At 39.6% G+C, this 24,716-nt stretch overlaps 3 pseudogenes; 2 read left to right on the top strand and 1 right to left on the bottom strand.

The window, feature by feature from the left end:
- The first annotated feature begins 3,243 nt into the window (after window positions 1-3,243).
- On the top strand, window positions 3,244-4,260 carry LOC114081237 (large ribosomal subunit protein eL19-like; annotated as a pseudogene).
- Window positions 4,261-8,922: 4,662 nt separating this feature from the next.
- Window positions 8,923-22,489, bottom strand: LOC114081235 (SH3 and PX domain-containing protein 2A-like; annotated as a pseudogene).
- A 143-nt stretch (window positions 22,490-22,632) lies between these two features.
- On the top strand, window positions 22,633-23,905 carry LOC114081236 (E3 ubiquitin-protein ligase SH3RF1 pseudogene; annotated as a pseudogene).
- Window positions 23,906-24,716: the final 811 nt, after the last annotated feature.

Here is a 24,716-nt window from a genome sequence, read left to right on the forward strand (position 1 = left end):
TTCTTTGAGGAGCACTCTGTGGAATGCATTTCTCTTGGCAGTAGCTCTGGTGGACTCAATTCAATTCTAAGCATATTTCTTTAATCCTGGCCTCTCACTGGGTCAGAACCATTTGATTTCAAGTATTATTGTAGGAGACCCAGGGACAATGATTATTGAAAGGGCTGTGACAACCTTTCTCTGGAAATTGCTTTTTTTTTTTTATCTTTTGATCATGCTCAGAAATGCTGATGCACCTTGGTCGAAAAGTCCCAGGACTACCTCTATTTCAGCATAGGGGACAAACTGAGTGCAGCTGGTGGTCCTCAGATGGTAAATATGCCAAAAACTCTGTTGAGGGATTTTTTTTTTTTTTTTTTTAAATCGGCTGCTTAGGAAAGTGCTTAATCAGCTTCGTATATTCTTTGTATCACTTCAGGAAGATTCATCTGGGTAATTTAAGGACATGGTCTGAAAGAGAATTTTCAGAATTGGTAGGATAAACATTTTGAAATCAGATGGTCTAAAGGATCCTGTGGTTAGCCTTCACCTGAGACAATTCTCAACAGGCGGCCCAGTGACAATGACTCAAAGCAGCTCTTAGGTGCTGCCTGTTAACATAGGATCATCTTGGTATTTGCCAGCAGCTTACCAGATTCTTTGGTTGTTTGTAGTTTGGGTGTTTACATTTACAATTATATTTCATAGTGATCATTTATTTGATCTCTTTCTTCCAAGGACTTTACATCATTTCTGGTCTATTTTTGATTTTTTTTTTTTTTTTTTTTTTTTTTTTTTAGATTTTAATTGTTTGGTGCAAGGGATCAAACCTGCGGCCTTGGTTTCACTGTGTCAGGTGATATTTCTAGTGCAGAGTTAAATAATAAACAGCAGCTACAGCAACATTCTTGTTGTGTTGGCCTACATCAGGGCATCACCATGTTGTTTACCCAATGAAAATGATGAAGGTTGAAGAATGATGAAGGTTGCCATCCCTCTCAGTCCCCAGATCAAGTGACAGTATCAGGTTTTATGTGACAGGACCACTCAGACATTCCTGGAATAAACTGCAGAACTGACAGTACCATGGAAGCTCAGCAAATGTCAGCTACCATTATTTTATCTTTAGGTTTATATAAATAATATGATTCTTTTATATTTCACACAATGGGGTTAGGGGGACCAAAGGCCTTGGGGCAAAGAAAAGAGCAGGAGCCTGGCTGGGCCTAAAAAATGCTGCAGTACCTTTATGAAGTAAATAAATGAATAAACTAATTTCTAGACTAAAAGATCATCACAGTAAACACAATATTTGTAAATTTTGAGGTATATGCCCTGTAAGAAGCATTTTCAAATGTTCTTACACATTTGTAACTGAGTATTTAAGTGACAAAGCCAGATGACTAGAGGAGATTTCAACCCTCAGAGAGTCTCTTACTACCCACTACACTCAGTCTACCAGCCATGAAGACTTTGAAGGGTAGGGGACCCAGAAGAATCAACCCTGTTGCCCCTTCCCATGGGTCAGCTCTCTCTGCCATTTGCAGTAGGTCACCTTCCAGACCAGTGATTTGTACAGGAGAGACAGCAGCTCCTTTTCTTGTTTACTAGACTCAGAAACTGAGACATGTCTACAGGCTGAGGATTATAAATAGGGTGAGAAACCAGAGACCCCACAGAGGCATGATTTTTCAACTCAATCCAGGGTATACAGGTGTGTGGGGAATGGAGGCGAGACTAGGCAACAAGAGAGGAATGGCAGCAAATAAAATGACATTCCCACTGAGGTGTGCCAGTGAAGGAAATGAAGATATTAGTTTACCAGGAAACTCTGTTATATTCTTGAGCCTGGTTATCTTACCATGTTTAAAGGCAGGTGAAACTATTTTTTAATTAGAAACTGTTATAATAAGGTAATACTTAAATTAAATTTATAATTATATGCATGATGGGGTATAAAGTGATGTTAATGATTTTACAAATAATTAAATCAAGATAATTAACATATGTCACCTTGTGTGAAGGTATTTCAAAGTGTATAAATACTCACCCCTATTATTTAATAGTGAGATAGTGGTTAAGAGCCTTTCCTTGATAATCTAACAACTCTATGTATGAGCTCCAGCTCTGTCAGTTATGGGTTGTGTGATCTTGGGCCAGTATATTAATTAAGCCTTCATTTTCATATTTGTAAAGCAGCAATAATACACCACTCTCCTTCTTAAGGTGCTTGTGTAGTTGAAATGAGAAAATGTACATGGAAGTACCATGGAAGCTCAACAAATGTCAGCTACCATTATTTTCTCTTTAGGTTTCTATAAATAATTTGATTCTTTTTATACTTCACACAATGGGGGTGGGGGGGATCCAAGGCCTTGGGGCAAAGAAGAGAGCTATTTATATCCCTGTAGTTTTTAATGATGTTGAGAACTATAATACGACTTCCTATAAAATACATTTTAGCTCAAAGCCAAGGGAGGTGTGATTCATAATGTTGAAAAGTGTATGCCTCTTGGCCTTGAATAAAGTCTAAGTGACCACAAATTCAGATGAGACATGAGTCCTTAAAATAGATTGTTTACAAAAATTACACATTTAAAATATATATATATATATATATATATATATATATATATATATATATATATATATATATAAAATTAGCTATAAAATGATCATGCAAAGCAATATTCAGTACTAGTGAATATAATATGCATATACTAATATAGACATTTAGGCTTTTTTCATATTGTATTCTATTTTAAACACATTAGTCAAAATCTAGAAGAGGAAAATTCCAAACATAAAAAGGACACTCACTTATTGGAATAGCAAGTGAAATATTTAGCTCACAGTATAACACATTCATGAAGCCCATGAGTCAGCACACTTTTTTTTTGTAACAGGATAGTAAATCCTTTAGAATTTTCAGACTGGTAGTTCTCTGTCCCAACTACTCAACTCTGGTGTTGTACCAAGAAAGTGATTACAGACAACTTATAAAATAAATTAGTGTGATTGTGTTACCATACAATATTGTTTATATTGGCTTGTGATGCTAAGGCAGGAAGACCTCATGATTCTCAGAACCAGCTTCAGCAAAAGCAAGGTGCTAAGCAACTCACTGAGACACTGTCTCTAAATAAAATACAAAATAGGGCTGGGGATGTGGCTCAGTGGTTCAGTGCCCCTAAGTTTAATCCCCAGTATACCCTACTGGAAAAACAAACAAACAAACAAACAAAAATAAGTGGCAGGCCAGATATGGCCTGTGAGTTTTGTGTTACCTTTATTATTTATATATATATATATATATATATATATATATATATATATATATATATATATATATATAGAGAGAGAGAGAGAGAGAGAGAGAGAGAGAGAGAGAGAGGGTGAGGGAGAGAGGGAGGGAGAGTGTGTGTCACACATTGCATTCAGGATGTTTTGGTAAAATGTGAAAGATGAAAAACTAAAATAATTCACTGAACTCTTCATAAACAAGTTTAAGTAAATATGATCTCTGTACTATGTAACCATTTGTACACTGTTAACAAATGAAGATGATTGTGTGAATATATGGGTATGTTATATACATGTAATATATTACAAGTATTTAATGTTTAAATCTTATACATATTATGAAAAGCTTCAAACTATATTGGGCTCTTTTCTTTCACAGCTACAGCCCCAGCCAGAAGGACGCTGAGGCTTCAGAAGAGGCTTACCTCCAGTGTTGTCTGCTGTGGCTAAAAGAAGATCTGGTTGGATCCCAGTGAGACCAATGTAATCTCCAAGGCCAACTCTCATCAGCAGATCTGGAAGCTGATCAAAAATGGCTGATCATCCACAAAACAGTGACTATCCATTATGGGGCTGCATGCCAGAAAAATACCTTGGCTCCCCTGAGGCACAGACATGTGGGCATAGGTAAGCAGAGGAGTACAGCTAATGCTCCAATGCAGAAGAAGGTCACCTTCATGCAGAGGATGCAGATTCTGTGTAGGCTGCTCAGAGATACCGTGAATCTAACATTGACCACCACATGTATCACAGCCTCTACCTGAAGGTAAAGGGCAATATGTACAAAAACAAGTGGATCCTCATGGAGGATATCCACAAGCTGAAGGCAGATAAGGCTGACAAAAAGCTTCTGGCTGACCAGGCTGAGACCTGCAGGTATAAGAACAAGGAAGCACACAAGCGCTAGGAGGAGTGCTCCAGGCCAAGGAGGTGGACATCATACAGACTCTGTCCAAGGAGGAAGAGACCAAGAAATAAAGCTCCCCTCTTATGTTTGTATATAGTGGCCTTGGTGATAACATAAATACTCCTTGGACGATAAACAAACTTTATCTGTTAAAAAAATAAAAACTATATTGTACCAAATTTTTAGAAGTTAACAGTTTTCTAAATCATCCTTTTTACAATAAAAGAAATACAATTAATCTGGTCTTTGATTTGTGAGGTTTAAAGAAGTCATGTTACTTGTGTTAAAACCAGTAATAGTTCATCATATATTTCTGCTCTGTTGCACATACTTTAATTTTTTTTTTAATCTTCAACACCGTTCCGAATTTCTTTCACCATTACATAAAATGTTCAAATTTTCAGCATTGAATTTTATTGGAAATGTATAATTTTCTTGTTGAAACTCATGTCCTTAAAGACTATGGACATATTTAAAAATCTAAATAATGAAATGTAACTAAAAATAATATTCAGAAAGAAGTTTAAGTGCATCCCGATGATGGTCACTGGTAAAAACTGGCAAAAACAAAAATCTTAGTACAAGAATATGTAAATATAGTTGGAAACCTTTGGCTGATATGGAAAATATTAGAAAATGAAGCTGTCAATTGTCATTTGGAAAACAAAAGCTATGCTTAACAGAGGACAACTTCTTTTTTTAAGTCAAGCTCTTTTTTACAACCATATAATTTATATGGTAAAGATTTTATTTTAACCATTGTGGTTAGAAATACTATATCTATACTTAAGCACTTAGCTCCAGTCTAGAAAATGAAGTAGCTTCTGGCTAATTCTATCAGTTTGACAACTGTATTGAAGATGAACTAAAAGAGACTGGTTTCTCATTATGGGAATGAAAAATCAATGGAACTTTAAATCATCACACTGTCTTTATAAGTTCCAAAACACAAAATGTAGTGATGTGCATAATGAGCTCAGGAGGCTTAGAGAACATCATGGCCTGTTTGGGCCACAATATTTTCTGCACTCAGAAAGCAGTTCAAGAATTTGAAGCTGAGCAAGATCTAGAGATGTATTGAATTCTTTTTTTCAAGGGGACTTTGGTTCAAGGGCAAGAACTTAATGTTTCCTGACAAAAGAGACAAGTGGCTTTCTTTCCTTCTTTCTCTCTCTCTTTCTCTCTCTCTCTCTTTCTCTCTCTCTCTCTCTCTCTCTCTCTCTCTCTCTCTCTCTCTCTCTGTCTCTGTCTCTCTCTTTCTTTCTTTGGTACTAGGAACTGAACCCAGGGGTGATTTACCACAGAGCTACTTCCCCAAACCTTTTTATTTTGAGTTCTCCCTAAATTGCCCATGCTGCTCTTGAACTTGAGGTTCCCCTACTTCACTGGGATTACAAATGTTTGTCACTGTACCTGGTGTGTGTCAATTTTTTTTTTTTTTTTTTACAAAACAAACTTGAATGGCATTTAATTAAATATCCAATTTTGATTTCATAATGCATAACCTTGTAGATCAACAAAAAGTTTGTTGGAGTTTGTTGAGTGAGATGAAAAGTGCTTAGGACAGTACCTGACCTAATAAATTCTCAGTGCACTTTATCATTACCTTGTTAATATCAACATTTCTTATTGTGTACTGTATATCTTGGGATAGTGGAACAGTGAACCTTGATACTTGTCTGACAGTTTTGAAACTAGCTATGTTCACAGCCCACAATCCTCTTCCCTGCCACCTGGTCCTTCTCCAACATCCTTGGGCAGTGGTTTGCAGACAGGTGCACACCAGCATCACTTGCAGGTTCATCATCTCATCTGACCTCTTCTTCACCTGGGGCTGCTGATATATCTTCCTTGTTTCCCATGCAGTGCTCCTGTGATTTGCTGTCCTGGACCCTTTTCCACATTGATAGAAGGGAGCTGAGCCATGGTGGTTGGATGGTAACCACCAGAGCATTTATACAGTCCTGCAGAACTTCTAGCACCATGAAGAGTGCAGGCTCTGCAGCCAGCTGCCTGGATGCTTGTTCAGCTCCTGCTCTAGTTCTGCCCTGGGCAAGTCCATTGCTCTAGACCTACCTGCCTTCCTCTGTCAAGACAGACTCCTATATGGATCTATATTGTCATGTGGTGTTGATGATCTATAAGAAATGGGCTTAGAATTACCTGGCACATAATAAGCAGTCAAAATTAAAAATTTTAACTTATCTTTTTTTTTAATATTCCTCATTATGAGCCTTAGATCTTGTGACAGTAAAATAAATGGAAGCTAGCTGGGTTCAAATTCTGACTGAACGATTCATTGGGAGTACAATTTGGAGCACATTATTAAACTAAATCAGCCCGTTAGGCTATAGAATTAATAATACCTACTTCAAAACACATAGTTGTTATAGAAATAAATAAGATAAATGGAATTAAGCACTTTGTATTATGGCCAGCATGGAATAAATAGGAATTACTAAACTTCAGTGCAGTGGTTTACAGACCTTATGATTACTGATACCAGATTGCAGATCAAAGTTATCATACAGGGCCCTATTTTCATATATCAATTGGAATTTAGCTCTACTAGTATCTAGAACTGCAGTAGCAACAAATAGTTTTTTTAAATAACCATAAATTACTTTTTTATTTTAATAAATATTTATTAAAATAATTAAAATATTATTAAAAATTTAATAAAAATAGGAATTTTTATTAATAAAAATTTATTAAAAATAAGAAATGTATATATTACATCTTTAAGTAATGAACTTTGCTCTCTAGGTTTCTTTGCATTCCACCTTAAAGTGCATTAATTAAAAAATAATGAACCACTTCTTTATCATTATTGTTCAAATAAGTAAAAATAATATTAACATGAAGACACTAATCCACTACCATTAGTACTGCAATCTGGCAGATTAACTTAACATCCTGCTCTATTTAATACTGTCCAGCAGAAGAAAATATCTAATTTTGATTTTAAACACACTCACAAACAAAACAAAAGGAAACAAAACAATCTCACCATGGACCTCTGACAAAGAACATGAGCAGTTTGCTACAGCTGCCAGGATCAGGGTGTGGTGAGGGACAAGGGCACTGGAATCTCAGGAAAGGCTTCTAGGATCCTGGAGGGTCAGGTGAGAGGGTGAAGGCCTGCTAGGGAAGAGCAGGTGAGGGCAGGGCCTCCCTCCAATTTAGGAAACAACAGCCCTTGGTCTTGTGATTCGGGCAGCTTATTCAGTGGCTGTGAAGCTCATCTGTGAAATCAAAGGCATATGCAGAAATCTACTCCCAACATAGGGTGAGTCCTTGGAGAAGCTGGCTGGGCTTTTTTCTGGAGAGTCCCTCCGAGATATCAACAATGGAAAAACAACCCAAAATTGACAGAAGACCTGCAGGAAATGTCACTCTCTTGCTTCTCTCTTTACTGGGGCACTGCGTCCAGGAAGGCCAGACTGGTTCCAAGCACAGGGGTCCTCCTTCTTCGTGAGCAACCATGGAATTGCCAGTAGTCCAGAGGAGTGGCTGCTGGTATCTGCTCCAGGAAGCCCAGCTGGGGTCCCCAACCACCAAGAATGGGGGCCACGGCTACTTCTCCACAGTTCTCTGTAAGGCTTTCAGCCCTGCCCCAGTGTGAGAACATACACAGAATGGCAACACCCAGCAGCCTGGGTGCTGCCTTACCTCCTAAGGTCTGGCTCCTAACAACAACTTCCTCCCTCCTGGGAGGGTTTTTGCCCTACCAAGGTTGGGCAGGAACCAGAAGGACAGTTTCTCTGTTTTGCCAAGACTGGGACATGGGCTTACTCAACCCCAAATCCCTTTGGCAAGTGCCGCTCAGGCAAAGTCCACACAGTGGAAACCAAACAAAATGACGTGCTTATGGAGGGGGAGAATGGGAAGCCAAATACAAAACAAAACACCCCTCCACAGAGTACAACAGAAAAGGCCACCCAACACTCCTTCTGTTCCCATGTGAGGCTGACCCCCCAGGGAGCCCAAGCAACCCCTAAAATAAAACTCAAACCAAAAGCCTGAATTGTAAACCCCAAATCAACAAACCCTTCCCGAAACATGCAAAGAAACTGCTTACTCAGAAATATCCCAAATAGTCTGTGATGATGATGGAGAGCATGATGGCTTCCCCCACCCTCTAAACTGGAGAATTGTGTTTTCCGTGCGGTACCCCAAGGAGAGCAAACTCTCTTCTCAATGCCAGGGCAATGACAGCTAAGAAGGTAGTTCTTGCTGGCACCTGGGAACTGTGTTTTCTTTAATTCCCAGGTACAGACAGTGGCCTGGCCCAGGGAGAGATGTGAGCTCATGAGACAACTCCAAGTCCCAGGGCCTGTGGGGTCTTCATATGCACCCAGCCATGGTGGGTGGTGGCAATTCCTGGGAAAGTGCATGATCCACAAACATGGATAAGGACAATACAAGGGCTACCTCTGGTGGCAACATGGTAGCCACCAAAGCAGCCAAACAGGCAGGATTCTGGAGGCCCCCCTATGACCACATCTCTTCCAGATTTGCAACAAAGGCACAATTGGGGTTTCCAAGATGGCCTGTCCCAAATGACATGTAGTCCATCAATGAAGAAACCAAGGTGCACCATAGGTCCCAGCTTTCTCATGTCTGGGTTCCAGGTCATTCCCTTCCCTATTCAATGTATCCTACCTTCCAGGCAATAGCTGGGAGGTGGGCCATCTTTCAGGTCCCACATCTGTAGGGTTTAATGTTGTCCTTCACCTCTGGTTGATGGTGTTGAGCGCCTGCACCCATCTCTCGATCTTCTCCAGGCTGTCTGACTTGCCCTCATTCTGCCGGCTCTTTAGCACATCCTGCTCTTTTCCAGGGGTGTTAGGCTGCTCATTCTCATCAGGCATGAAGTAGTGGGAAGGGGCTCAGCCCTCCAGTTCCCCAAACCTCACATACTACCAACCACTCTCCTGATTTTCCAGCACCTGCACCTCCAAGCCAGCAGGGAAACTGATCTCTAAGTCCTGGATCTTCTGGTAGGTGCTACATGTCACATAGGAGGTAGCTGGCCCTTCCTACTCCTTCTTAGGGATACATGGGGGAGCAGTGGCTGGGAGGGTGATGATGTCACCTGAGCCTCTCCTGGCCCCCCCTCATTGGGCCCTTCAGAGGCTATGTGTGGGGTAAGCTCTGAATCCTCATTCCTAGGGTCCTTGAGGGCCCTTCCTCCTGGAGCTGGCCTGTGGGTCTCAGTTGGCATCCTAAAATGCTGATGTCCATCTTCTCTTGACTCTTTGACTCTGCCAGGTTCAGGAAGGGCTTAGGCTGGACAGATGGCTTGGCCTGGACACAGAAGGTGAGCCCAGCCCTCATATCAGTGTTTTTCCTGGCCCTGACATTGGGAGTGCCATGAATGCCTGCATCCTAGGCAAAGCATGGCTTCAGGCCACCACTGTTCTTTGACAAGAAGGAGAAAGAGGAGGAGGATGAGGAGCAGGTGGTGTTGGTGGTGATGGATGAGGAAAAGGAGGCCAAGGAGTGGTTCTTCCCAGTTCTGCCTGGGCATTCTTCTCTGTCTTGAGCTTTAGGAGCCTGACATGGGGGAGTTTTTCTTGGCAAGGGACAGTGAGGAGCCCCCTGTGGAGTCACTGTCCCCAGAGAAGCCTCTGGTCAACAGGGTGTCCTCTTCATATGGCCAGAAGCCCTCATTCTCAAAGCTGGTCTCCTCTTCTAGGGCCATGTCTTCTGAAGGCTCACCCACCTTGAAGCGGGCCCACTGCAGGGAGGAGGCATGTGAGGGTCTACGGGGCTGGGCAGGCTTCTGGTCTCCTGAGCCTCTGTCCTCTGTGTGCTCCTCACTCAGCTCTGGCTCAGAGTCAAAGCCAAAGGCGGGGATGTCATATTCAGGCTCCTCTTACTTGAGCTTCAGAAGGGAATCCTGGCTCCTGTTGGCACCCACAGGTGCCTCCTTGTTCTCCTAGGGCTTGCTGAGGGGTACTGGTGACAGGACCTTGGACTGTGTCAATGTGTTCCTGTGGCTGCTCAGGTTGTGCCGCAGTCTGGCTGGTCACAAAATAACCGAGCTGCCACACAGTCTTGTAGGTTCAAAACAGGAACTCCTTTATTCTCCGCACTCCCAAGAACTCCATGCTTGTAGCCTTCTCTCGGGACACACCACCCCAACTGGACATCCCTCCTCTGGAAATCCCTCCTCCCGCACTTCCACAACCAATGGGAACTCTCCGGGAATCCCTGCAGGAACTCCAAAGTAGCATGCCAAGGCAGAAAGCAGGGGTCTAATATACAATTGAATACACAGCTTAACATAACCATTATCATCTCCATGCTTGCTGGGGTCACCACTCAACCACTCCGTTCTGGCAAAAATGCCATGCATAGTTCCCACTTGGCTATGGCTCTCAGCATCTCCCCCCTTCTGTTTAATTAAACACCAAGCATGTGGCTTAGGGACCGTGCCTCTTAGACTGTCCAATACTACATATGGTTCTTACCTGTCATCGGAGGAGCTGACCTCAAAGCATCAGCCTCCTGCCTTAGGTTGGTACCACTGCAATTGGATCTTACCCATCACTAACTACCGGTCCAGCATACAGCCATACTTATGGATAGGCCTATGCACCAGTGGGGGAGTGAGGTTCTTTGCCTCACCTCTGTTGGCCCCCAAATTTTAGACCATCACTAGCAGAAGGGAGGAGGATACAGAAATGCCATGACACCAAGCCAATTGACGGCTCCTTTGGAAAAATTGTACCACTAGTGACACCATCAGCAAAGATACTCCAGCACTACCACAATTCACTGCACCAACAGATAGTTCACAATGTATACAAGTGATACATAGTCCAGGCAAGTTCTGTAAGCAGTTCAAAGCAGAGGAATCTATCAATATGTCCATTTCCTCCCAAAGTAAATCGACTCCTTGATTGAGCATTACTTGTTGAGTTATTATTCATTGATGCATCAGTTTATACAGTTTACTGTGATAGCTATCAAAGAAGCTGTAGTTTGGTTTTATCTTTGTCTTCACCGGCACTGGGATGAAGATAGGAATTCTGGCAATGATGGCTAAAAAAAAATTATGTAACATTCCAACAGGTACTAAGAAAACAATTTCTGAACAATTTACATTATCCTGAACAGAATTATTAAGTATAATGAAAAGGAAAGGTGAAAGTAAACAAACAGATCTGTTAACCTCCTTATTTGTTCACATATTAAAACAATCCTCAACAGCTGTTTGCCCAATTTAAATTAAACCATGTAAATCACATGAATAATAAACATTTTATTATCCATTTTTTCATGAGCACTCCTCATATATTGCTAAGAGCCACAGCCAAGTAATATGATGCATGGCATTTTTGGTTGAAAGGTGACACTAGCTAGCCATTGAGATGATATGATTATGTTAAGATTTGCATTCTTATGGATATTGGACTCCTGCTGTCCACCTCGGCCTGCTACTGGACTCCTGGAGAGTTCCTATTGGTTGGGGAAGTGCGGTAGGAGGGAATTCCGGAGGAGGAACTTCCTCTGGGGAGCCAGGAGAACGCGGTGTGCGTGGATCGGCAACCTTACCGGGCGTGTATGGGGTATTGGCGGCAGTTTCAAAAAAAAAATAAAGTTTGTTCCTGCTTGAGTGGCTCGTGATTTTGTGCCCAGCCAGACTGCGGCAATATATCATATATGGACATACGCACATACAGACATACAACATAAAACACAAGTATGCACACATAACATACAACACATAAGACAATAGTAAAGGCCTTGTAGATTTACACAGGTGAAATCTCCATTGCAATGTTTAAAAACTCCACAGTCAAAAAATAAAACTGATCAGAAAAACATTAACTTAGATCTGTATGAGCTCAAAAAATAAAATAAAACTTTATGATGTGGGAAAGGGCAATAATAAAATAGATATTGAAAAAGACATCCTGGTTACCACGTGGGTTTGACTCTTTTTTGGATATCTCATCCTTATTCCTGTAACTTGTATAATGGGTCTGAAGGTATTCCCACAAGCAAGCTCCAAGGTGTTTTACATTTGAAATAGGCTTTAATGGTGTTTATTATTCATTAGTCTCCAGGTGTGGGAGAACCACTGTTGCAGATGTAAGAATAGCCAAACTGGAACTCTGGATATCAGCTGTTATGGATTTGAGTCAAATCATCTTCTTTTTGGTCTGTAGAAATCGCTTTGGTTAGTGTCTCTGGAATCCAAATCAGTTGCTGTTCTCCCTGTGGAAACACACAAACACAACCCCAACTCCAGACAATCACTGGGTCAGGACCTTTCCATTGTCCTGTTAGAATATCCTTCCAAAGTACCTTAGGCTTATGTACATTTTTTGGACACATATGCCTTTCCACAGCACTAAGCCCTGATGAATCCAAATTTAAAAAGTTTAGAGTAAAAAGAGTTATTTTAAGTTTATCTTTGGGGGATATATACCCCTTTCCGATTCCCTCTTTTTGCTTTAATAAGTACATTTTAATAGTTTGATGAGCTCTTTCAACTATGCCTTGTCTCTGTGGATTGTATGGGATTCCTGTTATATGAGTAATGCCAAATGATGAGCAAAATTGTTTAAAAGAGGTAGAAGTATAACCAGGACCATTATCTGTTTTTAACTGTTTTGGAATGCCCACAGTGGCAAAATTTTATAAATAATGAGCTATAATATCTTCAGTTTTTTCTCCAGCATGAAGGGAGCCCATCAAAAATCCAGAAGAAGTATCAACTGTAACATGCAAATATTTTAATTTTCCAAATTCTGGCAAGTGTGTGACATCCATCTGCAAATATGGTTAGGTATCAGTCCTCTAGGATTGACTCCAAGATTAACTTGTGGTAAAAAGGTCACACAATTTTGACATTGTTTTATTATTTGTCTAGCTTGTTCCTTATTTATTTTAAAATGCTTTTGTAAAGTATTAGCATTGACATGGAACATTTTATGAAAATTTGTAGCTTCTTCTAGCGTAGAGAAAATATGTATGTCATGTGTAGTTTATCTGCTAAATCATTGCCCAAACTAAGGGCTCCAGGCAATCCTGTATGTGCCCTGATATGTCCTATAAAGAATGGGTCTTTTCTGTCCCAGATTAGACTTTGAATAGTGGAAAACAAAGAGAAAACAGAAGAGGAAGGGGGAAATCCTACCAGCATCTTCAAGGGATACTATAGCATTAACTATATACTGACTATCAGAAAATAAATTAAATACAGAATCTTTAAATATCACAAAATCTTGTAATATTGCACTAAGCTCTACCTTTTGAGCTGATTGTTTGGGTACTAAATTGTAAAAGTTTGATCAGGGGTAACTACTGCTGCTGTACCATTATTTGACCCATCAGTGAATATATTTGGAGCATTCGTGATAGGTGTATTTATTGTCATTTTTGGAAAAACTACAGGATGCTTAGACCAAAAAGACAACAAAGGATTAGATGGTAAGTGATTATCAAATGAAACATTAGATTTACACATGATTATTGCCCAAGTATTTAACTCATTAGCTAACATCAATTTGATCCATAATATATGGAGTAATAATTTTATTGGGAGAAATTCCAAACTCTCCCTTTGCTGCTTTTATGCCTTTGAGTATTAATTGTCCTATGGCCTCAGGATACCTAGTAAGAATAGTGTTAGGAGAATAAGATAAATGTATCCACAATAATGGACCTTCTTGCCAAAATACTCCTGTAGGAATATTTTTTGTTGGTATTACAATATATAATAAAGGCAAACTTATATCAATTCTATCCAAATGCATATTTTCCATATATGTTTCAATAATTTTTAATGTCTTTCTTGCTTCAGGCGTTAACATGCAGGGTGAATTTGGATCTGATGGACCTTTTAGGATATCAAATAAAGGTCCCAACTCTCCTGTTGGTATGCCTAGATAAGGCCTTATCCAATTTATGTCTCCTAATAACTTTTGAAAGTCGTTAAGTGATTTGAGCTGATCTACTCGTATTTGAATTTTTGGTGGAGGGACCATGGTTGAGGATAACAGAACTCCTAAATAATTAATTGGAAAATTTAATTGTACTTTATCTATTGCTATCTCTAGATTATAATGTTTTAATAAGTTTGTAAGTGTGGCATAACATTCTAGCAATGTGTTTTTATCTTTGTGTGCTAATAATACATCATCCATATAGTGAAATATTTGTAGTTCAGGATTTTGATTTCTAAGTGGCTGGATTGCTTTGTTAACATAAATTTGACACATAGTTGGGCTGTTAGCCATCCCTTGAGGGAGTACTTTCCATTCATATCTCTGATCAGGACCTTCATGATTCAGTGCAGGGATAGTAAATGCAAAACGTGGACTATCCTCAGGATGACTTAGAATTGAAAAAAAAAACAATCTTTAATATCTATAGCTAAAACACACCAGGTTTTTGGCAAAACAGACAATTGGGGAATCCCTGATTGAGCAGGTCTCATAATAACCATCTCATTATTAATGGCTCTTAAATCTTGCAATAATCTCCATTTACCAGATTTCTTTTTGATGACAAAAATGGGAGTATTATGGGGAGATATGGAAGGTTGTATATGTCCCTCTGCTAATTTGTGTTTGACCAGGTCATGGGCTACTTGTATCTTTTCTTTAGTCAGGGGCCACTGAGGAACCCATACTGGTCTTTCTGATTTCCAAGTAATTTTGATTGTCTCAGTGACTCCTTCTGAAAACCCAATCCATGTCTATTTATTCCTTGATCTATTTGAATTGGTGCTGCTATACCTTGTTCTTGTTCTCCTAATCTTTTTTTCTTTCATAAAACCTTGTCTAGCCCTAGTAGTGGGCGCATTAGGATTGATGTTATTTGTTAATGTCAAATCTAATTGATCTAGGACATCTCGTCCCCATAAATTTATAGGAAGATGATCCAATGCATATGGCTGAATAGTTCCTTCACATCCTTCAGGATCCTTCCAATCTAATACCATTGCACTTCTATGGGGATTATTCACCACTCCTAGGCCTTGAAGTGTTTGAGTGGCTTGTTGTAATGGCCAATGTTTTGGCCATTCTTGACGAGATATGATGCTAAGGTCTGCACCTGTATCCAGTAGCCCATTAAATTCATGTCCTTGAATATTTAGTTTTAGCATTGGGTGAGAATCTAAATTTAAAGACAGCATAGCCCAATCTACACCTGTGCAGCCTCATCCCCTGGAACCTCTTTCTACAGTAAGACTGGAAAATTTATCATGCAGGCTGGGTATTATTAATAACTGTGCTATTCTATCTCCTGATGAAATTACTGATATACCTCTTGGAGAACTAGCTATAATTTTTATTTCACCTTCATAATTGGGATCAATTACCCCAGGACTTATCATAAGTCCTTTTAGTGTAGAAAAATTGTGTCTCAATAATAAGCCTACTGTTCCTTGGGGAAGAGGTCCTTTTACTCCTGTGGGAATGATTTGAACTCCCATCTCTGGAGTTAGTACTGCTCTGACAGAGGTGCAGATGTCCAACCCTGTGCTCCCTCTGGTTTGTTTGTTGAGGGATTTAATGGATAATATGTCCTGGGCACTACTCTGATGGTGTTGCTGGGTTGCTCCATTGCCCCATATATTTGTGGTTGGGGGCCCCCGAGCATTGGGCCCCCCAGTCCGTTTTTTGGCAATGGAGCTGATGCTTTTCTCCACCGTATCATGGGTAAACACCAGGTCCTTGTCCGTTTTTTGATAATGGAGTACCCTCTATGGTGGTTAGAGAATGGCATTCATTAGCCCAATGTCTCCCTTTACAGCATCGTTGGCAAATACCTGGTATTCTACTCCTTTGATACCTAGCTTTGTTAAACCCTCCTCCTATGGGGCAACTCCTTTTAAAATGTTCTGTTTGTTCACAATTGTAGCATATTTTCAGCCTGGCATCTAAAGCCTGTTGTGCTGCGGCTGCCAGGACTTGCCCTTGTTCAGTAATGTCTCTACATAATTTGATATATGTGTTTAAATCTCCATGTTTCCATGGTCTAATGGCCTCCTTACACCATCTGTTTGCTTGTTCAAAGGCTAGCTGTTTAATTAATGGCATTGCTTGCTCTTTTTCCCCAAAACTCTGGTAGCTGTTGAATAAGCCTATCTACAAATTCAGTGTAAGGTTCATTAGCTCCTTGTATTACCTTAGATACTTGACCTTTTAAATCTCCATGTCCTTGTAAAGTCTTCCATGCCCTAACTGCATCTGTAGCAATCTGTGAATATATAGCCGGATCATATGCATTTTGTTGCAGCTTACCTTCATAAGGTCCTTTTCCTAACAACATATCTAGATTTCTCTGAGGATAACCAGCTGCTGCATTTCGCCTAGCCGTCTCCATGCAAAATTCCTCATTGGCAACCTTCCATAACAGGTATTGTCCTCCATTTAGCACAGCTTTACACATACTAGTCCAATCTGCTGGAGTCATGTTCAAGTTGGTAATGGATTCGACCAAGCTTATGGTGAAAGGGTGCTTGAGGACCATAGGTTGTTACAGCCTCTTTTAGCTGTTTCACTGTTTTGAAATCTAAAACATGCTGAATTCGCTGCCCTCCTGCCTGTTCAAATACAGGGCATGCTAATCTTTGAGGTCCTGTCTCAGGATCCCATCTATCAACTACGGGGGTTGAGGGCCCCATAGGCAGAGCTGTTGGTTGGACACTTATGCCCTCTGGTGATAGAAAGGTGTTAGTAGCAGCCTCCTGTTATAACTTTTCCCCTGATCACTTTTTCTGCTCTAAACTTTCTTCCTTTTTCTGACTACCTCGAGAGGACTCCTCTTTTTCCTGATCTAATATGTCTTCTACCATAATATGAACTGAAATCTTTGGACTAGGCAAACAAAATCGTATCATCATCCACAATGGCAATGTGCCAACTAGCAGAGTTCCTGGGTCTTTCTTTTCCCTGTCCCTTAAATCTTCACCATGATGGTCCCATTGTGATATATTCAACAACTCCTCCTTAAAAAGCCATGGGCTACATTTTTGTATTGTATCAACGCATGCCCTGACTCTTTTTGGTTTTACTGGGGTGCCTCCTTCTCTAACAATTTACTTAACATTCTTTTGGTTTGTTTTTTGCTAATTTCTGACCCCATATTTCTGCTACAAGGATAACGCAACTCAAACAGATAACTCAAAACAAAACCGAAGCAAAACAACAAAAACGGAACAAAAAATCGTTGTATCAATTTTCCTATTTTTTTGAAATGTATATTCGTGGTCTATCTCTATCTTTTCCTCAGGGCCAAACAATTTCAAACCTTGAGCCAACCATCTTTCCCAGTTTGCCTGAGAAAATTCTATGGATAGGCAGCTTGAAACAAAAACAAAACAAATCAAAACAAGAACACATTGTTTTTTGAAATGGTCACCCATTCTCTCGCCTTCCCTCAGGGGAGAGCAATTTACCTTATCACTCACCCTCAGGCATTCCCCGCATGGCCACCAAATGCAGCAGTCTGGCTGGGCACAAAATAACCAAGCCACCACACAGCCTTGTAGGTTCAAACAGCAAACTTTATTTCCGAACTCTCACCAGCACTCTACACACACTTCCCGGGAACACTCCCTAATGCCACGTGGCTCCTCCAGGAACCACGGACAGGAAAATCCCTCCTCTGGAAATCCCTCCTCCCGCACTTCCCCAACCAATGGGAACTCTCTGGAAATCCCCAGGAGAACTCCAAAGTAGTGAGAGAACTCCAAAGTAGAGGCAGACAGCAGGGGTCTAATATACAATTGAATACACAGCTTAACATAACCATTATCATCTCAATGGCTTGCTGGGTCACCTCTCAACCACTCCATTCTGGCAAAAATGCCATGTATCATTTCCACTGGGCTATGGCTCTCAGCAAAGTTGCTTTTTAAAAAGTACAGCATATGTAATATTTCTAAAAAGAAGGAACTTGAAACTTGAGTTGGTTTTCATGTCAGTTTTTCTAGACTACTACTTATTTAAGTCTTTAAAATCATTTTTCAGATGTTGTTTTGACTTCTTATAGCACTTGAAAGCTTCTAAGTCACTGAATCATTATAAATATATAGCAAAAAGTAGGATAAGATGTGACTCTTTGAAATGGCTTTAGCTCCTGAAGGTGAATTATGTTGTTGTTAAGATAATAAAAGTCATCTAATATATTTTGTGTTCCTAGTTATGCTTGAATTGTTGATGAGCCAAAACTAATGTTTGAAGGAAAGCAGTCACCAGTAATTTTTGGTTTCCTAAATGTCTCTAAATTTCCAAAGCATTATGCCACCTTGTATGATTAGACCATTTCTATGGCCAGAATTTTATCAAAGTAAACTAAAACACTTTAAAGTTCTATAGGGTATGAAAGTTTAGAAAATTTTCAACAAATGTATTTATGTGAGGTTACAAATATGTTAATTATTTTGTGGTGAATATTTCACATTGTACAGACATGTATCTGAATCAACTTGTCAGCTGGGAATGGTGTCAAACACCTGTAATCCTAGTAGCCACTTAGGAGGCTAAGACAGGAATACCACAAGTTCAAGGCCAGCCTCAGCAATTTAGGGAGACCCTGTCTCAAAAAAATGGGCCCTTCCAGATCCATTAAGCTGCAACACCATATGCTGCTGCCCTCTGCCAACTCATGACCAAGTAGGCCTCACCGGATGCCAGCACTAATGCTCTTTAATTTCCAGAGCCATGAGCTAAATGTCTTTTCTCTATAATTTACCCAGGGTGATATTCAATTATAGCAATAGAAATTACACTAAGTTTCAGAGAGATTACTGGTCAAGGCACACAACTAAAAAGCAACACTTTTGGGACTCAAACCTATTGTCTTCAGTTTCATACAATATAGAAGCACACAAAAACCAGGCTGCAGATTCCTCTTATTTGCCAGAGCTGTTTTTGTTTGGATATAAACGTCACTAAATGAATCACTAGCTTGTTTGCATCTACAGCAACTGTATCAAGATACCTTCCCAAGTAAACTTCCTAAGCATTGTCCTCATCTGAACATGAGGGTCAATAACACATTCATCATCATCATCATCATCATCATATTCACTCTAACAGAGTTATTCCCTATACTTTTTATAAAGAGAGAGAGAGAGAGAGAGAGAGAGAGAGAGAGAGAGAGAGAGATTTTTAATATTTATTTTTTAGTTTTTGGCAGACACAACATCTTTGTTTTGTATGTGGTGCTGAGGATCGAACCCCGGGCCACACGCATGCCAGGCGAAAACGCTACTGCTTGAGCCAATCCCCAGCCCAAGTTATTCCCATTATTAAAGGGACAAACAGAACAAACATCAAATACTGTTCCATTCCTTTCCACTCTCCTTTTCCCATTTCTTAGTAGAAAGAAAAAAAAGTGAGGATTCTTAAAAATCATTTTTCTTTGAAAGATTATAGGATTTTTAAATGGTATAGAAAGTATAATAGCATATCAAATAGTAAAAAGATACCAAACCACATCCAGCTAAAAAAGTTAAGTCTTGGTCAATTGACATGGGCACCTGATCTTACCACTTTTTTAAATATGAGAAAGTTTTGCACCACTCATGTCATCATTCCCCAGATCACCAGAAATGATTATGACAGATGCAGTACCCCATGCACCTCCTGAATATTTCCAGATTTCAGGAACAACTATTCGTACACTTTCCCAAAACTTGTAATATCATTTCCTGCCAAAATTCTGTCACAATTTTTTTTTTCTTTGTAAGATGCAAGCATTGTGTTGTAGAAAATCAGTAGCACCCTATAATTAGAAGCTGGTAAACTGGATGTGGTTGTGCATGCCTTTAATCCCAGTGGCTCAGGATGCTGAGAATAAAAGAATCATAAGTTCAAAGACAGCTTCAGCAAAAAGCGAGGTGCTGAGCAACTCAGTGAGACCCTGTCATTAAATGAAATGCAAACTAGGGCTAAGGATGTGTCTCAGTGGTCAAGTGCCCTTGGGTTCAATCTCTGATACCTCCCACCACCACCAAACAAAAAGATTAATGTTTCCTTTCTGACATGTTAACCTAGGAAATGGGAATCTTCATTTCAGAAAATCAACTGTGTATAATTTATTAACTGAGACATGTCAATTTGCTTGACAAAAGGATTCACCATCATAGTCCCATAAGACGTTTGAAGGAGACATCAGAAAACTCAAGAAGACATGGTATGGGCATCCAGGGAGTCCAAAAGATGATTCCTATGAGTCCCAGCAGCTTCCATGGATCAAATACAATCAGTAAACACTTTCCTGATTTAAATGATTGTTACAGTGCAAAACACCTATCGCTCTTGGTAAACATCACTAAACCACCCCAGGAGTCCTCCAGGACACCCCACAAATCACTCAGATCACCCCAACCTCCAGAACTGTGGCTGAAAGCCACTCTGATTCACTGGTACTTATGCCAAGGCAGTTGTAAAATATTTTGAATATCACTCTTGGGTATCATCAAAACTGCTTCTTAAATAAGAATCTTTCTCCCCACTAAAATTTTAGGCACTTTTTCCTTAAGCTATTTGACAGTGTTTTCTTCCTAAAATATACTAGCAGGTGAAAGTAAGTTCCAGCTCCATTAAATTCATCTCTTTCCTATAGTAAGTTTTCATAAAATTATGTAAGTTAAAATTTAATTTAGAATTCATACACAGCCTGATTAAAATTCTAAGCTGTTACACTACAATTTTTTAAAGTATAGAGAAACAGGATTTTCTTGTGGATGGTGCAAAATTATATATAACAACACAATTAATCACTCATTTATTTGGAACCATGTATTATTAATCTCTTTATTCATCCCAACTAGAATAACAATTCAAACAGAAAAGATATACAGAAATCATTAATGACAAAGAAAAATTTTGGTACTATTCCTGAAAATACTCGAGTTTATAAAACTGCACAACAGTGCAGCACTTAGAATGCACCTAAAAATTATAGAGAAGACCCAAAAAAGTGACCATTTATCCTTCTGCTTAACTTTAAATTGAATGAATTATTTACAAATGTGTATTGCCCAGTCAATAAGAGCTTGTCACATGGAAAATAATTAAAATCATCTTATAGATTTTTGAAGGAAAATATCTGCATTTGAAGACAGAAATAAAAGTCTTAATTTTCAAAAGAAAATGATTAGCTAAGGCAAATTTACAATTCACTAAAGCAATATCACTGTGATTTTATTACCTAAAGTGTGTAACAGTGCCATGAAATTTTACTCACCAAACAACAGCTTAGAACATAGCCACACACTTAAACGTATTTGAAAATAAATAATGGTCAATAACAAAGAGCCATGCAAAAAAAAAAAAAAAAAAATTGGTCAAAAGAGGAAGAGTCAGAGCTCTGAAGACACAGGGAGACACACAGATGCCCAAGAGTGCAACAGGCACCTACACAGATTACATTGTGCTTGGATTTCTTTTTTCAAGTTCAAGATATGATGAGGTGCTAGGTAAAGCAGAAGGTCATTCCCAAAGGAGTCATAAATGAAAGTAATTGACTTATCTCCACAAACACGATTTCCAATACCTATAAGATCCACCAACCCCCAGCAGCTGAGCACACTAAAATACTCCAGTCTAAAGTGTACATGCCCCTTCCAACTTCTCCATCATGTTAGCCAGCATCTCTTGCAGGGTCCACAACAAGAGGGACTGCTCCAGCCCAAAGGTGTTGATGGACAGGTCCTGGGGGACATTCTATAAGCAAAGAGGGAGAGGTGTGAATATGCCACCAGTGTCAAGCATTCATGCCCCATCTACCTTGTGTCTATTCTTTAGCTGCTTCACAGTAAGAGTGAATGTCCTTGCTACCCCTGAATGGTTAGCTGCCCATCACCACAAAACACTGTCATTACTGCTCTTGTTTCATACATTATTAAACTCAGGGTAACAAGTGCTGCCATGCCTGGACTTCATATCCTGAAATGCAGTGCATTGGAGCTTTGTATGTAGTTCCTGTGGTTCCCTGAGTCAGGGACTCTTACTACCACCAGAGAAAAAGAAAGCAGATAAATTAGGTCACTTTTCCAAAGTCACACAGTCACAAAATATTCAAGCCAGGATAGAAATTTGGAATATTCCATCTCTTATGTATTGGTTTCTAACCCATCAAACATTCTGTTGATTTAAAAAATAACATTTAGGGCTGCTTAAGTGGGAAGCAATGGCACCTGTATAATGTGTCTGTACAGCAAGGGGGGAAGCAGAGAGGAGTCTCCAGGGGCTGCTGCACCTGCGTCAGAGAATTAGGTAGCAGCACGCAAGGCTGAGTGGAATCTACATTGACCATGACCACCACTGTGTGTACCAAGAACAAGGAGGAGGAGTCAAGGTGCAAGAGCAAAATCTGAAATGGATGTTACATGAATCATTTTAAGAGCTGCACACAACTATGAACATTTCTAAGATGTTTTCTCATTAAAGTACATAAAGATGAATGAATCTGCCTCCTTGTATCTTTTGGAGTGTCCTGGTGCTTCTGCAAATGTCTTGCCTTGCCAGCACAGGTTTTGCAAATCATGTTTTCTGGGATTGTAGGTTCCCTCAGTTGTCCCAAGTGGAGAACTCTTGTTGGCTCCTGTGATGAGCTTCCAGGTAACATCCTGCTGGTCAGGCTTCTAGATGGCATCAAGCAGAGGCCTTGGAAACCTAGCCAGTGGGGGCAGTGTGACCAACTGCACAGATGTATTCAAGGTTCAGGGCACCACTATGTCTAATTGTAGTGCAAAAGATCTGTAGAGCTCCCAGTGTGGATGGCAGACTCAGGTGCAAGCCTGAAGGCCTCAGTGAGGGGTCTACTTGTTACAATGTCCTAAAGCATTATACAACTGTGAAGAAAAAGAACCTGGAGCTTTAAATTCAGCAAATGTGACATCATCATTTTTTGAACTCATATTGATAAAAGCTGGCTCCACAGAGTAAGTCAATGGGATCCATGGTTTCTCCCAGCCAACTTAGTGCAGATTATTAAATCATTACCTCAGCCCCTACCCCAGTGCAAAGCATTTTATGACTTTGAAGTGAAAGACAAGGAAGCACATAATGAACGCCTTCCATTTGTTAAGAATGATGTTCTGACTGTGATCCAAAGAGTGGATGTAAGCTGTGCTGAATGAATGTTGGCAGACAAAATAGAAATATTTCTGATTTCCTACATTGAATTAACTCGGCTGCTAAGCAGCTGACAGAATGGGATAAGCCTCCCATGCCAGGAGTTGATGCTGAAACATATACCTCAGCAGCAGCCCAGAGCAGCACTGCCCCAAAACACTCCCAACACCAAGAAGAACACAATAAAGCAGCACTCCTTCACTTCCTTCCTCATGGAATGCAAGTCCTTTCATGCATCCCAGAACTGCCACTCCATGATATTCAGCCCTCCTGTCCTCATCAGCTCCAGCAACCCTCAGCTGCTACAAGGATCAGAGAACTTACTGGGCTTTCCTCCAGTGCCTCTTCTCAGATTCATGTGAGTACTGCTGCATTCATTGTAATCCCACACCAAAGCATCCCAGTGACACCTGGCCCTTCATTCACTTTTCTGTTGGATATCCCCTCTCCAGGTGCCTGTGGAACTATGAATCCTCCCTTCCCAGCACCCCCTCTCCTGGCTTCCACTGTCCTCACCTCCATCCTGCCAGAAACTGTGCTGCTTCTGCTGGAATGGGATCCAGTCTCATGGCATTATCCATTGCTGACAGGTTAGAGGATTGAATATTATGAAGATTTTGGTCCTACCCAAATTTATCTATAGTTTTGATGCCATCTCATTACTAAGTGTATATATTAATTCCATATATATATATATATATATATATATATATATATATATATAAATTAACATATATTAATTCCAAAATATAAGCAGGTACAGATAATCTCATAAACTGGGATTATGGTATGGTAAAAGTAATTAAGAAGTGATGAAATTTGAGTATCAATTATTTCTTATTTTTATATGATCTACATAATTTTTAATAATGTTTGGGTTAAACAATGATTTGCACAATTTATAAAAACTACTCTCATAAATAAATAAATGTGATATGACTTTATCAAACAAATGATTCCATGTATCCAGAGAAGTTTAGGTATCTATGATTTTCTTTGCAGCCATTCTTAAATACTGGAAAAATATTAGCCTAGTACAAAAAAGAAAGGAAAAATAAAATGAAATAAAGTTCAGCCCCTGCCACTGAATATATAATTTGATTTTCAAGAGTATGTAGGTTTTTGAAGTTATAAATAGGTAATTTTTTTTCTGCTACAAGGCTGGCTTTGCTTACAGATTATAGGTAACGTCTATGGATTTAGATCTGAAGAAAACTTCATATAATGTTCTGCAAACCATTTAAGAAAAAGAGGGTCATGAAGTGTTCATGCTTCCTTTAAAACAATATTCATTTTCCTCAAAGTCTACTCCTCTGGCCACAAAATGTACATTGACCATTGAAGTTGCAAATTGCAGACAAAGATGATGTATAATTAAAGTAATCCCAAAAGACTAGAAATTTCTA

The sequence above is a fragment of the Marmota flaviventris genome, chromosome 1 (assembly GCF_047511675.1).
Source record: "Marmota flaviventris isolate mMarFla1 chromosome 1, mMarFla1.hap1, whole genome shotgun sequence".
Classification (NCBI taxonomy): domain Eukaryota; kingdom Metazoa; phylum Chordata; class Mammalia; order Rodentia; family Sciuridae; genus Marmota; species Marmota flaviventris.